The sequence below is a fragment of the Zonotrichia albicollis genome, chromosome 19 (genome assembly GCF_047830755.1).
Source record: "Zonotrichia albicollis isolate bZonAlb1 chromosome 19, bZonAlb1.hap1, whole genome shotgun sequence".
Classification (NCBI taxonomy): domain Eukaryota; kingdom Metazoa; phylum Chordata; class Aves; order Passeriformes; family Passerellidae; genus Zonotrichia; species Zonotrichia albicollis.
Window position 1 is genome coordinate 8,353,479 of NC_133837.1, and position 15,956 is coordinate 8,369,434.

The following is a 15,956-nucleotide window of genomic DNA, read 5'->3' on the forward strand; positions in this document are numbered from 1 at the left end:
GGCTCTAAACTGCTGGTACATCCGCAAAGCCTTCTCAAATCTCTTACACCAGCACTCAGTGTGAGGGATATCAGAACTGGGATGTTGTATCAGCCTGTCTGGTACTCCTGAGCCCAGCTGCATAATCAGGGCATCTAAGGCAGTGGCTTCCTTAGAAAACACTATTTCACCCAACTCTTGCTCTAAAATAGCAAAAAACAGGTTTTATTTAGAAATCTTTACAACCAAATGGACAAAATTTATCTGTAGCCTGACAGCCAATATGCATAATCCTCAGGTTCCCTGCTAAACTATTAAAATTAATCATGTCCCAAACTTTCATTATGCTGGCTCTAATAAACAAGAAATCCAGGCTCCTAGCACTGGCAACATCAGTAAATAGAACAGTACAATTAAGTGGATGATGAAGTTATCCAAAAGATAGTCACATCAAATTAAACTGTATGTATACCAAACTATATTTTTTGTTTGAATTTTTCATAGAGAAGTATCACAATCTATTATCTGCTATATTGTAAAGGGCGAATGCCAGCAGCTGGGGTTTGCTGTGTCCCCCTTTGGCAGCTCCATTTCTGTTGATGGTGCTATTGGGGAACCAGCATTTCTGGGTAAATTAGGAGGAAGTTTGGCTCAGAGAACTTGTTTTTCTTGTTTGTTAGAGAAGACAAGCTGAGGCCATTTTGCCTAGGATTAGACTGTGGCAGGACACAAGGTCTCAGCATTAGGAAAATGCAAGGGAAATTCAGCAGGAAGCAGTAATATATGCATCCAGAGCATTGGTTAAAAATAATAAGAGTTAAGGCATAGGTGGTGACGAGGTTTTCAGTTCAAACAGACATGGAAAGAGAATAGAAAAGTTGAAACTGCAGCAGCTGGGAACTGATAGGATCAAATAATTTGCAGTATGAGCTGCACATAACTTAGTAGTAGTGAACTAATCAGCAACTGAAGCCTTTATTTGTTAAGCACAAGTGAGCAGAAGAGAATGGACCAGGGAGCACGGAGCTACTGAGACACCTGAAGGTTGTGTTTATTTTAAATTCCTGAGCATTTATGGAAGTCACTTGAGAAATACAACCATGTCTCCAGAGCAAGGGGAAGAATAGGCTGCAGTTTCTAAAAGGATTAGGCTGCAGTTTCTAAAGGAGCATGGGCAGCTGAACAGCAGTTCTGGTAGTATTTGGACACAGAGCTTCCTCAGGCTTTTCTGAAATTTCCCCAGGGAAACTTCATTAGGTTTATGGGATCCCTGAATTTAACCAGAGCAAAGAAAGCAGCCTGAGGAGGAGATGTTTCAAAGCAGAAGCTGCTGGTGTGCACAGACAAACTGCAGCTGTGTGTGAAGGCAGGATGCCAGAGGCTGGGTCAGAGCTGTGCTGCCTGGTGCTCTCACAGGGCAGATTGGGAAGGGGGGTGTTATCTCTGTATCTGAGCCCAGCAATCCTCCTTTTTCCAAAGGTAGTAGACTGAGCAGCAGTGCATATGTTTCTGGCACAGATATGAGGAAAATCATCTCTGAATGTGCAGCAGCCTGGGCAGGATCTAGGCAGCCCTGTCTCCATCTCCAGATGCAAAACAGGAGCTCCGCGACAGAGCCGTGAGAGTTGTTCACTAAACTGGGATTAGGCTCAACAGCTGCCAAGTCTTTGTGTTTGGCACTTTGGGAATATGAACTTGCTGCAGATGAGGGCTCTCACCTGGCAAATTAATTTTCACTTTTAAACTGATCCACCCTGCAAATAGTCTGGCCCTGGCTGAGGCAGAGATCCTATCATTGCCAGAAGTGGATGCTGCTTGGACGCTGCTTGTGCAGCCTGATTTGGAATTTGTGTAGAAACTGCCTCACTGTGTATTTAATGACTGATGTGTTGGTAGGACATCTTTTTTCTGTTTCTCCCAGTACATTCATATTTGTGCAATTTTGCTCCTCTCTAACCTGTGTTGAGGGAGTTGGTGATTACTGATCTAGTCACCTCTTGTTTTATATCTGCCCAGAGTCCGTGCTCTTCCCAGAAATCTGTGCAATCCCCTCCTGGAAGTGGCAAATGTTTACCCAGCAATGCAGGGCTCTTTCCAGAACAATCTGAGAATTTTAGTAAAATAGTACTACTATTGTAATTAAATTGTATAATTTTTTGCATGCTATTGGTAGCCAGGCCATGCAGAAATGTAGTCGCTAAGAATTATCTCTCTGATTTTTGGGAAGTCTTCCTATTCCCCCTCCTCTTTCTTTTTATTTTTTTAAAGTAAATAGAAGTCTAAAGGTACAGTCTAATATTAGGATTAGCAGCTCGATGTAGTGCTCTGCACCTCAGCAGGCAAATAATCAAGGTCTTCTCCCTTCCTGTGGCTGCATGCTAAGTAAAGCAAATAACTGAGCTCATAAATTAAACAGAGATGGCCCTGCCAGAACTCCTTACCTGAGCCCATTATTGCCTGCTTTTTCAAAATCTAAGCATGATGGAAATTTCCATGTTCATAGAGGTTGTTTCAGGAGCTGATGTTGATATTCTGTCACATTCCAAAATCCTTCTTGCTTGAACATTTTCCTAATGGGTAATGAAACAGAATCCAGAGAGTTGTGAGTGGCTTCAGGAAGAGGTATGTGTTTGAGTTTCCCTTTGAACTGGAATAGCAAGACTTTAGTTGATACTGGAAAGCTTTCATCCACAACCATCAAAATAATTTCTAGGTAAAGAGGGAGGTGGTTGGTCTTTTTGACTAAATACATCTTTCAGTTGCTGCAATTAAATAAAAATAGTGGAGAAATATGATGTACATGTGATTCAGTATTAAGTTGTCCAGGCATTACAGTTTCAGACATCAGTTTAATCAGGCTAGTCAGAAGGAATATGAAGGACTGAAATCAAATAATATATGGTTTCTAAGAAGGAAATGTTGGCAGATTAACCTGAAAGATTTTTTGGAAAAACCTTTTTTCATATGTGACTTCTTTTCTATAATAGTGTCCAATAAGGTGTGAATAAACCCACAGTAACCAGTACAGCTTCTCAGGGCTCCTCTGATGTCAGATTAAAAGCAACTTCTCCTTGGTTGTATTTTTTAGTTTGTTTTCAACAACTGTACTTTTATGCAGGGTTTCTAGTGAAGAAACATTTTAGAGTATTCTCTTCATCTCCTGAATTTCAGTGTGCGGAGCATCTGCTTTCTATTTTTATATATAACGATATGGGTATATTTATATGCTCTGCATCCTTCCAGAGCTGGCTGTGAACAAAACGATTCCATAAAATAGATTCTGTAAAGAACCTGGAATCCTGGGAATGATGCATGTTCTGTAAATGTGTGGCCAGTTGTCACAGTGGGGTTTTTTGATGTGAGAGACCAACAAGGTGAATCTTTCCCTTGTGCTGGAGATGGAATGTAGGGAATGACAGGAAGTAGGTGGTACAGAAATGGAATGAAAGGAGAAGGATGTGTCCTCCAGGGATGCAGAATCAGCTTCATTAAAGTTTCTCCAGTTAAAGATCTGGCCCAGAAGGTATCCTCGTGCCATGATTGATGTAGAAACTATTTGCTGAACCTGTTGCTGTAGAAACTGTTTGCTGAACTATTTGCCAAATCTTCTTCTTTATGATCAGTGATTGGAGCTCCATCTATATTTTAATATACTTAGGATATGATTAAAAACATGAACTTAATGAATAGGGCAAAATTACTTTCTTACTTTGTTAGTATAAATACATTATGTCTGACCTAGTTCTGCAAATATTAGGAAGGAAATAGGTAAGGAGGAGGAAAATGTGGCTGCTGATTTTTAATATACTGTGAACTGCTTATAGGGTGAGAACCATTCATTCCAGTGATTATTTTCTCATCCTTTACATATTCAGCTGCATCTGTTCCTAAGCAAATTCACAAACTGGCTTAATTGTTTCTAAGCCTATAACTATAAGGGGTGTATTTTAAAAAGTAAATCCAACAGTACATTAAATAACAACACTTTAATTAACTCAGGAATGCTTTCCCTTATTTGTTGTGATTTATTTTTCCCTTCTTACCTAGCTCTTAAGAGCAGAAGCTTATGGGTTCCCTATGGAATTCTGTTACTATAGTGAAGTTGTTCATTGAAATTTGAACAGACAAAGCCTTGAGGGTATTAGAAAGTTTCCTGCCAAAAATTTAGTATTTCCAAGAATTAATGGGAACTATTCCAGTGATCTGCTAACTGCTGTTCACTGTGGTTTTATCCCTCACCAACTTGATTCAGATTTTCAAGAGTTTGTAAAGTTGTGTTCAAGATACTGCTGAGATGCTTGTTTAATTTCACAGAATAAATATATTCAAATAATCCATAAGCACAATTAGGGAGCTTTATTACTCTCCCTGAGATTTGGCTAAAGGACATAATCCTGAGAGAAGGGAAATTCTCAGCTCCCACTGACTTATGGTGCTTCTAGTTAGCAAAGGCACAGGGACATCTGACCTTTAGACAGTTAAAAAGAGAATGATTTAGGAGGCAGGAATATAAATAATTTTCTCAAATTCCACCAAGTAGTCAACTCAAGTTATTTAACAAAGCACCAAGGAAGATTTAGGTTTATGGCTGTCACATGGGAGGTGGAGAGCAGAAGAAAATTGAGATCTGTGTGGTTCTACAGGGCAAATTCTCAAAGCTTCATTAATGGGGCATTAATGAGCAGAAGAGTAATTGTCCTGGCTGATCTGTGCCTCTGGATCCTGCATGTCAGGAGTTTATGATGGGCCCAATCTTCCTCTGTAGCGATGTATCTGAACAACTTTGGCCACATTGTGCACCAGCCATCCTGCTTGTAGCTCTCATCAGAGCCCTCTGGAATGCATCAAGGTTACTGAGACACGAACTGTTCTAAAATAAGAAATAAGAGGCTGAGAAACAACACCAAGCCCGCAAGAACTATATACAGAGAGCTGTGCACCACCTGGACTGCAACTAACATATTTTAGTTTGGTTTGTAACTAACCACACACTCTGAAGAGGGCATAAGAGAACACGTGGACAACATAGAGGCACCAAGGAAGAAATGGGTGGCTAGAGTGTGCAGTAGTTTTTAGCTATAAATAAGTGCATAATGTAGTAAAGGGCTTGTGCTTAATCGTATTGGTTGGTCATACAGGAGTCCTGTTTCCTGCATTCCTCCCCCTGCAGTCCATGGCACTGCAAACATCAATTATTTGTTACATTCCTCATCTATAAAATATCTCTGTACTTCAAACAATTAAGGGCTTATGAAATATCCCAGCTGAGCCTTAGAGACTAAATTCTGTTTATTTGCAAAGTAGGTTTGAGTTCAACCAAGTGTGCTTCTGGAACTCCATCTCCATGCTGTTGCCCCTGGACCCTCTCTATGGACAAGAAGTTTCCTCATCAGCAATTTCCTTTCATTTATGGTACCCCAGAAATCTTCTACCCACTGAGCATTGCTGTTTTACCTGAGCGACAAACTAGAGCAGGTATAAACGAGTGTCTGAATTTCATTCACGACTAAATATGTTCTATTCATCATCAAGAAAAGTGCCTCACTTCTGTTCATATTCCATCCTGTTTGGAGGAATTTCCTCTGCCATGCCCAATCTGACTGCACTAGAGGTTGAATTTTAAAGATCCAGGTTTGCAGACCACTGAAGAGCTCTCAAATGTTAATGAGCTTCAGTCGTGGCCAGCCAAGGGCACTTTGAAAGCAACAACCTATGGGTGAAATGTTCAATATCCTCTTACCAAACCTCTGAGGCTTCCAGTCATGTTGATGGATTTCTTTTCTTGTTGCTTAGATATTAACTCTGCATACTAGGGAATAAAAACATAAGGCATAGTCTGAGAGGGAAGAAAACTATTTAAAAATCAGGGAAATATTAATAATTTTTATTAGTATTTCTAAATAATAATAGTATTTTATGGATCTGTAAAAGAGGTCATCTGCAAAACATTAAAAATCATAGACATTTTAAATTGAGATTATATCCTTGGGGAAATCAATAGGAATTTATTGCTATGTATTTAACTTCTGTTTCATATGAGGCTATTGGTTCAAACAAAATTTGAAACTAGATGCAGCATGCCTCAGACATAAAAAAATCATTCAACCTCTTCTAATTTGCCCTATGACACAGAGCACAGTGTATGAAAATTTTTAAATAGAATAAAATTGTATTTAGGCAAAAAATCATCTGGGGTTTTATGATCTGCAAAAAGTGCACTTGAAGCTGTGACATTTTACTTGGAAGCAAGGAAATATAACTCATTTAGGGGACAGGATTTGGTAAGCATTAATATATACCTATAATCTGTACAGAAAATCTCATTCATAAAGTCTCTGGCTAATCACAGATGATGCTTGGAAAGGGATTTTTTTCTACATATTGCAATTGCATCCAAAGAGTGGAGCACTTTCGAGGCTTAATATCAAGTATTGCCCGTTCCAATTACTAATTACTTACAGGAGAGGCCTGATCCAAAGAAATGCATTTCTACCCCCAAAACTCAGAGAGCAGTGTCTCTCAAATGGAGCCGCTGCTCCTCTTTATTTTTATGAGCACTCTGAGGCATGTCATGAACAATATGAATAAATAACCCTCTTTCTGCTACAGTTCTCCAAATGCACTGAATAAATGGCCATATCTCTTTCTAGAAGTTGAGCCTAAAAGGAATAAGATGCTGCCACCACTCAGGTAATGGAGTTCTTTTTTCACTGTCAGTGGAACTGGGCTGGTGTTGCTGGCATGCTGGCAGCCCATAATAAAGCTCATCACACTTGCTGTCTCCACACTCCCAGCACCTTGAACAGGAGTTTTGAGCGCACAGAATGGAGCCTAAGAATTATGGCTTAAGAGAAATGTGTCTGCTAATAGCGATTTCTGATAAACACCAGGTGAAAACCAGTCCTAGCTCTGCTCGGCAGGGAGGAGGAGCAGGGGGAGGCTGTGTGCAATTTCCTCATTTCTGCTAATAAAATGAATCTCTGTGCTGTGTGTGTTTTATCTGTGGACTTCTGATAATAAAGATGCAAGTGCCACAGAAATAATTTTAGGCACAGGGAAATGAGTTGATTAATTCAAGTCCTTTGATAGAAACAGGAACTTGTTCTCCAGCTTCTGAACTCCTGTGCACCCCTGAGAAATAGCCTGGGATTTCATTGCTTCCTGTGCTAATTTCTGCAGAGTCAAACTGAAATATTTTGTGACAATCTGAACTACATTTTAAAAACTTTAATGTAGAGATTTTGCTCAGCATAGAAAGGAAAACTGTCTTTTGTTTAATTTTTATATATTTATATTCACATACATTTGCATATCAATTTAAATTTCCATTTTTTCAGGCTTCTTTTTACTGAGGTGCATTTTGTTCTGAGCTGTTTAAGGCAATAAATAATTCATTATAAGTATGTTAATCCTGTGAGATGTATTTAAGGCATGATCAGGATGACAGTGGGGCTAACATGTTGTGCAATTAAATTATATTTGACAAAAGTCCTTTGCATTCATGAGTTTTGTGGACAACAGTGACTCAAAGATGTACATGAGTTCATTCCTGCACAATCCAGGATAAGTACAAAAGCTATTACAATGCTGATTTAATCATATGTAGCTTGTTTTGTACTCTACCAACATACTTTTCAAAGTTTGCTGTCAATGTTCTCTCTGATTCCAGTTGTTTGTCACTGAATGTCATTTATTGCAGAAAAACTGATTATTTTCTCAGAAAATGTTGATGGGAATGGTAACAGAGTTGAGAGTAATGCTGCTAAAACATTTCCATTTTTCAACTGGTTTGTCATGGAGCCAAGGGCTGATTCTGATGTGTCCTCCCTTCTTCACTCTGTCAGGCCCCACATCAGACCCAAGGCCCTGGCCAGAGAGGAATCAGTAAAGTTTGGCTACATTTGGGGATGGAAAATGAAAGAATGGAAGGAGAATAAGAATTTTTCCCAAAATGTGAGACAAAGTGTCCCAGCTCTCTCTCAGAACTCAGCAGCAGAGACCAGGCAGGATGGAGAGGAGCAAAGCAGAACCTTTGTGGTTTCAATACACATTTATTGACTGAGCTTTGGGAAAAAAAGAAATGGGGATTTTATTGAGGTCATGCAGTCCCTGGGAGAGGTTCTGGGAATCTCTATTCCGAGTTTATTAAAGGCTGTGATGTGCCCCACAATGTTTTTTTTTCAACATGAATAGTTACCTACCCAAACTGCTCTTGAGTGGCCGCAGGACTGAAAGCCCTTGTATCCACACAAAGAACCAAGAGCTTAGTGCCCAGGGAGAGGGAAAATCAGCTTACAGTAATCACCAGAAGCCAGCCAGGTAAATTAGTATGTCTGTTGCTGTCAGAATTGGTGGTAGTGGGGAACCTTTTAAAACCAATCTATTTTCTCTTACATGCAGTGTAATAGGGACTTCTTTTCCCAGTGAACAGAATTCCTGAAAAAAAGCCCAGTAATTTTCTCTTTTGTGGCATTATTATATTATATATTATGTGGCATATTTCATTATATTGTAGACTATGTGGCATATTTTATGATGTCTGCCTTCCTGTTTCTTCCTCTGTCTTCAAGCAATCAATCTTTTTGGTCCCTGGTTGTAAATTAGTTTGTTTCTTGGGACTCATATTTTGTCAGAGGGATATTTTGGCATGCTGCTGGGCTGAGTGAGATTATCCCAATGACATTTTACTGATAATGTTTGGTGTCTGATGCCTTCCACGTGAATACTTGCATGGGTTGAAATGCTGCCTTTCATTTCTGTGTGATCTGGCTTTACTCACATGTAATCTGTACAGAAATTACGAATTCCAAACCAAGAGGTCCATTATGAAAATCAGTGACTAATGGAACTATCAACACCTTAATTCCTACTAATGGGAATTTTCAGTGATTGTGCTGGATTCCAACAACCTCTGCTCATGTCTCTTCTGCTTTTTTGGATAGCCTGTGGGAACTCTCTCAAATTCTGTGCCCCAAAAGGCATCTTTTTGTAAGGGTGAACCTTCCTTATCTATAGGAAGGTGAACTTTCCTATCTTCTCTATCTTCTTATCCTCTATCCTCTCTTTTATAGAGGACTTGTGAAAATAAACCCAATCCTATTCTGTGACAGCAAAGGTGCAAGAGGTGTAATGTACGAAAATTATTTTCCTGGTGAAGTTTGGATGCTCCTGAGGGTGATCCAGATCATCTGCCAGGATTCACTATCCCTGTAGTGTGAGGTCCCAACAGGACCTTTCCAGAATGAGACAGATAATTCATAGGAGTCCTAGAGGAGAGAGGATATTGGATACTAAATTATTGCATCTCTGTTAGTTTTTCCTAGCTGAGAGTACAATTAAAAAAACGTTATATTATTTTTAGAAAGTTGTTAACTGTTCTTTTCAGAAATCACACTTTTCATTTCCATATTGTTGTGACATCTCCTCTCTGGGCATGGCAGTTGCATGAATTAACTTAAGTGCTGTTGTTCAGCTTGATTACAAGGAAACTGAAATATGGCCCTCGTGGGCATTATCTGTCACATTGCTGAAAACAGGACCACCATAAAGCTCTGCTCGTTCTGTAAAAGCCTCGCAGTGCATCCATCTCTGTGAGGTACCAAATGTCTGCCACTCCTGCCAGAGGCCTCTCGGAGTTACTCTGCTGTGCTGTGTCAGGGGAATTTGCTGTGCTCCATGGAATTGCTGCAATCTCTCCTCAAATTCTCTAATCCAGCCTTCTCCAAAATGAGAAATTTTTGTTTTGGGCTCCACCTGGGGAGGAAGGCACAAAGTGTAATTCCTAGACTCTTTACAACTATAGGCACATGTTCCTCTTCGTTGTAAAGTGTGACAAATTCATAATTCAACTGCTAGAGTAAAACAATACACCTCCCATAATCAGTAATTCTATTTATGCCTCAAAGTCCTCACATCTGTGAAACGCACAGAGGTGAAAATGGAGATGAAAATACTGTGGTTAATTCTTCAATGCACATTGTTTTCTCAAAACTTCTGTGCCATTGTTTCCCTTCTGGCCTCCTTGTGTCATCCTGAACATAGCCCGTGAGCTCCTGCCTTCTGTGCATTGTTTATTTAATACCTGTCCTTTCACTTTTACAGCAGAAATGCCTATTTTAGGCTTCCTCAGAAGCTTTTCTCTAAAGTGGTTTGAGCCATGTCATTTTCATGCCCTACTTTGAAAACATATGACTCAAGAATGACTGAGGGTCTTAAGAAGTTAGAACATGAAATAATACTATTCTCTTAGATGTAATGAGAAAATTGGCTGCTATCAGCTGTAGGAGCATGCTTTTGCTTTTCAGCTTGTAAAAAATGCAAGCGTGAGCTAATCTTATACTTTATCAGAAAAACTGCACTTTCTGTATGCTTAGCTCTTTGTTTGATTAACTCCATCAGTGTTATAATAGATTTTTTTGTTCAAGAGTACACAAGACTAAAACAACAAGTAAATTATTCTCATATCTCTGTTTTGAATATCCTTTTTTTTCCTCCTTGTCCATATCTGTCCTCTCCTTCCTCAATTGATAAGCCATGATTTCATCCCATCCCCAATTAGGCACTCCCGGTATCATGGACATTATCTGGTTTTCAGGGTAGGACTGAGACCTGAACTGTGAGCAGCTTTTTTAAAAAGTGTTGACTTAATTGGTTGACTCAGACTGCCTTGAAGAACATCTAAGGTGCTCAGAAAATATGTCACTGCATGTAATATACACAATGAAAAGAGATTTTTGTCTCCTAAATGCTAGGATTCCAGGAAATGAATATTTCACTGAGACCTGATTAGAAACCAACTCTTTCATTCAAAGAAGTTGCAATTGAAACGAGCTTTGAATTTCTTTATTAATTTCATACTTTGACTTTTCTGTGTGAACTGCTTTCATTTTTGACTGTGTGTGGTTAATAATAGCTGGGCAGACAGTAGCTGTCCAGTCCTATTCAGGATTAATGAGTAGCTCACAATCCAGTTTTTAGCAAACGTTGTTGCTTTGTTTGTAAGTCAGCCCCTGAAAAAGGCTGTACTGAATGAAGTCACTGTCTCCTCTCATATCCCTGCTTTCCCTCTGGAAAAGGAGTAGCAGCAAGTTGTTGCTCCTTCTATCTCTGTGTGTGTGTGATTGTGTGTGTGTGCTGCCTGTTAGTCAGAGGCTGCAGCAGGGAAATTCAAGATGTCCCTGAGAGCATCTCAGTGTGATTATCTCCAGACTGTCCCCTGGATATGGATGGATGGGTTTGTGATGGGTTTTTTCCCTCTTCCACGCAGCCACAGGTGCCCTGAGCAGCACTGGGCTCTGGAGCTCTGTGGGCACAGTGACCCAGCCCTGCCTGTGAGGAGCAGGGTGTGCTGACCTGCCCGGCTCCTGCAGCAGTGCTGGGGATGCTCCTCAAGCTCTCCAGTGGCCCTGTGTGTGCTGTCACTTGTCCCAAGTCACATTGCCAGGCTGTGCTGGTTCAGCTGCTCCCTGGCTCTCCTGTTCACTGTGCTCATGCAGCACTTCTGTGCAGGGTGTCTTTCTGCAGCTGGAAAAAGGTCTCAGTCCCTCTGCCTCAATAAAAACCCTCTTCATGCAGTGGCAGTTCTGTTGTTCATCTCACTGGGGTTCATCTCAGCTGGAGCATCTGCATGGAGAATTAAGCATGGCCGTATCTTTTGAATAGGTAAATTAAATATTGGTATTATTCTGAGCTCCTATTAAAATTTGTCATGCATTCAATTCCTAATGACCTACAACTTTAGGGCTGACTGGTCCTTTTACAGGGCTAACGTGACATCTTGAAGGACCTCTCAGAAACAACCAAATTCTCTGTAAATCAGAATCTTCTAAAATGGCTTAAGTTGGACCCCTGTATCATTTCAAACATTTTCAGGTGACTGTCCAGGGTTTAGAGGGATCCAAACTTGACCACTAGTAAAGGTTAGGTAAAATAGCCTATAGGGTTACAGAGATAAGCTTTGGGGTGGGGGTCAGAGAGACAGGAACTTATTTTGCTGTCTTATCATGACTCAGCAGTTCCTACTGTTCAATTCTCCATGGAGCTTTATCGAGCTCCATGGGGTTTGCTACAATTGGGTAATTTCAAAAAGTGTAACAAAAGACGAAATAAAACACAAAGTGTTTTATAATACATAGTATAGTTCCTTATCCAGTCATGGTTATTTACTTTAGAGAAGATGTCCTTGATGTGGCAGAGAAACTAATATATTGAGTTACATGTTTTCAGACTGTACCCTGTGCTTTAGTAGCTTTAAAAGTAACAAGTCAGGAAGAAAGAGATGATGAGTAAAATGTTCGGCCAATAATGAATCCAGAGTACTAGGGTAACTTAACATGCCTCAAGACATGCTTTCTGTCACAGGAATAGGTAATCCAAATATTCTGCTATGCAAAATGTTTTATTTTAAACAGGAAAAGAACAAGAGAGTCAGTTTAGGGAGAACATTAAACTTGTGCTCAGCACATGAAGGTTTCAAGGCTAGTGATATGCAGAATTTATGTCATTAATATTCTTGCTTTCATGCTACACTCTGTGTCCTGTGACCAAGTAATTGGAGTACATTTTACACACCATTATGCAGCAACATAAGAGCAGGGTATACAGTTTTTCTGAAAGCTTGTCTATCCACTCTTTGCATTTTTTATTCCTTTTATGAACTATTCTGTGACATAAAAAACACACCCTATTCCCTTTATAGTTGTATAAATACTGATGGTTAAATTGTACAAATGGCCTAAACACTTGATATAAAATCTACACAGCTTGGTAAGGAGGATGCTCTAAAGAACCAGATAAATATCGGAGAGTATTGATAAAAATCCAGCCTGTCCTCGTGTGATGTGCATAGACAGGACCTGCTCTTTCCAACCCCTGGGCATGGTGGCTTAGGGAGGACACCAAGGTTAAAGCAGCAAAGCAGAAGTGCTCTGTGACAATTCAAATATAGCTTGAGCTGATGCCATCCTTCAATAAGTAGAAAAATTCTATTTTCTGTAGTAAGAAACTCATTTCACCAAATGATAGGAAATTGAGATCCATGGAAGCTTGACTTTCCCATCAATGCACTTTGTTCACAGTTTGAAAAGTTGTTTTTAGAAAACATCTTTCATTACATTGTGGGAGAGAGAGCTTGTTGCAAGGGGTTTAGAGTAATAGCGAAATAAAATGCAGCAGATGTCCATACTATTCAAGAAAGAAAGAAAGAAATTTACTGTTATCTGAGTTACAAAATGTTCCCTGAAACTTTCTCTCTGTGGGAAATGACATGGGGAATACATTCTTTAACAGTTTTTGGTATAGATTTGGCATTGGTTTTAAATGACAGGCTCTCTTCAGGGTACAAATGTGTAATAATTTTATTAGTTAATAGTTTTATGTTGCATCCCAGGTCGGTGAAGGGGATGTGGAGACTGGAATGCCCTGGGAGGACACTCACTTTTGAGACAGAGTGACACAGTGGGACACTTTCCCACAGTTAAAAAAACTGTTTGTGATTTGTACATAGCCCCTGGCTGGCGATACTCTTCTTCTTTATGTTAATGGTCCCAGTTACAATACTTCTATTCTCCTCCCTAGTTCTAGAATGTTCCCTGTTCCCACTCTCCTACTGTTTCCCATTCCTTGTAACTCCTCCCCTGTATCCCTGCTGACTGTTTCCCTCTGACCCTCCCTTTGCACCACCCCTAATCCCTCTACCCATTGGCCCTCACGCCTGATGCTCCACCTCCCTCATTCCATAAAAAACCCTGGACCCTCCTTTGTTCCGGGTTCTTCTGTCCTTGAACCCCTTCAGATTTATTAACTGCCACTGGAACATCATATGAAGAACCCCTTTTGCCTCTCCATTACGCCAACCTGCATTTTTCACCTGGCAGCACGAGCATCTGGTGTTTGTCCTGAAATCTGCCTTTCCCTAAGGGAGATGCTCTTGGGAAGGCAGTGACCTGTCACCATCATCTTTTCACAAAAATCCTTTCTTTGGGATTTTTCCCCTTCTGGGAAGCTGAGGCCCCAGAAGAAGAATGTGAACAATGGTTCTCTGCTGCTGTGGAATGCAACAGGTGCAGCTGTGATAGGTCTTCTGTGAGTGTTTGGATTTGCTGACCACTCACAGGAGAGTTGTTGTTGCTTTCTGGCTCGACACAGAACTTTGTTATTGATTTCCTAGTTCTATTCTTAGCTTAGCAGCTTCTGAGCTTTTCTCTCTATTCCTATTAGTATAGTCTTAATTTAGTATATATAATAAATTAGTAAATCCAGCCTTCTGATCATGAAGTCAAGATTCTCGTCTATCTCTTCACCCCTGAGGAACCCTTGCAAAGCCACGTAACAGTGACCTCAGCAGCTCCTGCCGTGTCACTGCAGTTTTACTAGTTTTTGTCATGTTTTCCTATGTCTAATCCTTTGGACATGCTCTCCAAGGAGTTATTTTTACATTATGGAAGATGTAAGCTGCTTCAGGTTGGCTTTTTGTCTACATTGTTTAAAAAGCAATTGCGCATGCAAACATTAAAATAACTGCCTCATTTAGAGTGGGGCAGTAGGTAACAATTTTAATTTATAAGCCTTACCAATTTCAATGCTGTTAATGAATTTTGGTAAAACATAACTGATTCCAGTTGTTTTACAGAGTAATTTGTATGCTCTAGTTAAAACAAGCAACTTTTGCAGAAAGAATCTGACCACAGAATGATTTATTTTACTTTACTCTGCTAAGCCATGAGGTGCAGTCCAGCAGCAGATGACAACTAGCTACTGCTATCATTTATATGCACTTCATTGAAAGTTGCTTTTTAATTTGATTTTAATCATGAGCAAAACAGAGCCTAGAAATAAACAGCTATTGGGAACATGAAGCAGTGAAGCTCCCGTCTCCAGCAACAGCTCCCAGAAGGATTCCTTTTGATCTCAGTCAGATCTAGGTTAAGGGTGTGGATGTGCAGTCAGAGTTCTTAGAAATCTTGTGATGCTCAAAATGCAAATCCTGCCACCAGTCATTAATAAATAAATACATTTATTTCCTCCTCAGGTAAAATATGTGGTGTGCATGCCCTGCAATGCAGGACTTCACCTGACATTCGATCTTTGAAGGAGAATCAAACTGCCCTGATTGTGAGCAGCACTTTGCTACAGGAGCTGGGAATTTCAGTATCTGTTACATTTCCATGCCGTTGATTCAATTTGTATAAATGAGCCTCGGAACTGACACTGGAGGAGTATGAAACAGCACAAAGGCATTTCAGATACATCAAACAGCAAAGAGTTTTCAAACCTTGGCTCATGAGGGGTCCTTGTAGCTCTTGAGATTCAGCTTCTCTCTTCTCTCCACAAGTTACAGCAGAGCAGTTGCTGAAATGTGGTACTGCTGTTTGAAAAAGAAGGGAGAACGTGGAAAAAAAATATTTTACCTAATTTTGCCTGCAGGTACGGGGATAAAGGTAGATGTTAAAGCAGCTTAGTGCTCTAAGTGAAGTTTCAGGTGGAATAACGTTCTTCCGTCCTTTTAACAATGCAGATCCAAACACATCATTCTGTTTCATAAATGAGTTTAGCATGACACATAATCCAACCAAAAAACCACAACGCATCTATGATTTATTTAGCTGAGATCAAAGACATACAGCTGCAAAGAACCTAATGAAAATTTGATGATGCAGCAGGCAGGCTACATCTATTATTTAATTTGGAGGTTGTGATCTTACACAAAATTAGCTTCCAGATTTCTCTTGCACTCTTGGGCTGCAAATATACTTGTACTCTATCATTTTGATATGGAGTTGAATCACCAAATTTCACAGCTGATCCTTAGATGTCCCATGCTAAACTTGCTGTCAGGAAAGGAGATAATAAATTCTGGCATTGGATCAACACAGATACATTTCTGACTTCCTGGTGCTCAGCACTTGAACAGTTCAGCTTGTTTTACTTAAAGGACCAAGACTGACATAATTTTAAAACATGATTGATTATTGAGGTGT

At 39.9% G+C, this 15,956-nt stretch overlaps 1 long non-coding RNA gene across 1 annotated transcript in view; it reads left to right on the forward strand.

The window, feature by feature from the left end:
* Positions 1-2,430: 2,430 nt before the first annotated feature.
* Positions 2,431-15,956, forward strand: part of LOC141731208 (uncharacterized) — a 51,630-nt gene continuing 38,104 nt past the window's right edge. The window contains exon 1 of the long non-coding RNA XR_012583192.1: positions 2,431-2,601. This is a non-coding gene — a long non-coding RNA (uncharacterized LOC141731208). The remainder of the gene's footprint in view (positions 2,602-15,956) is intronic.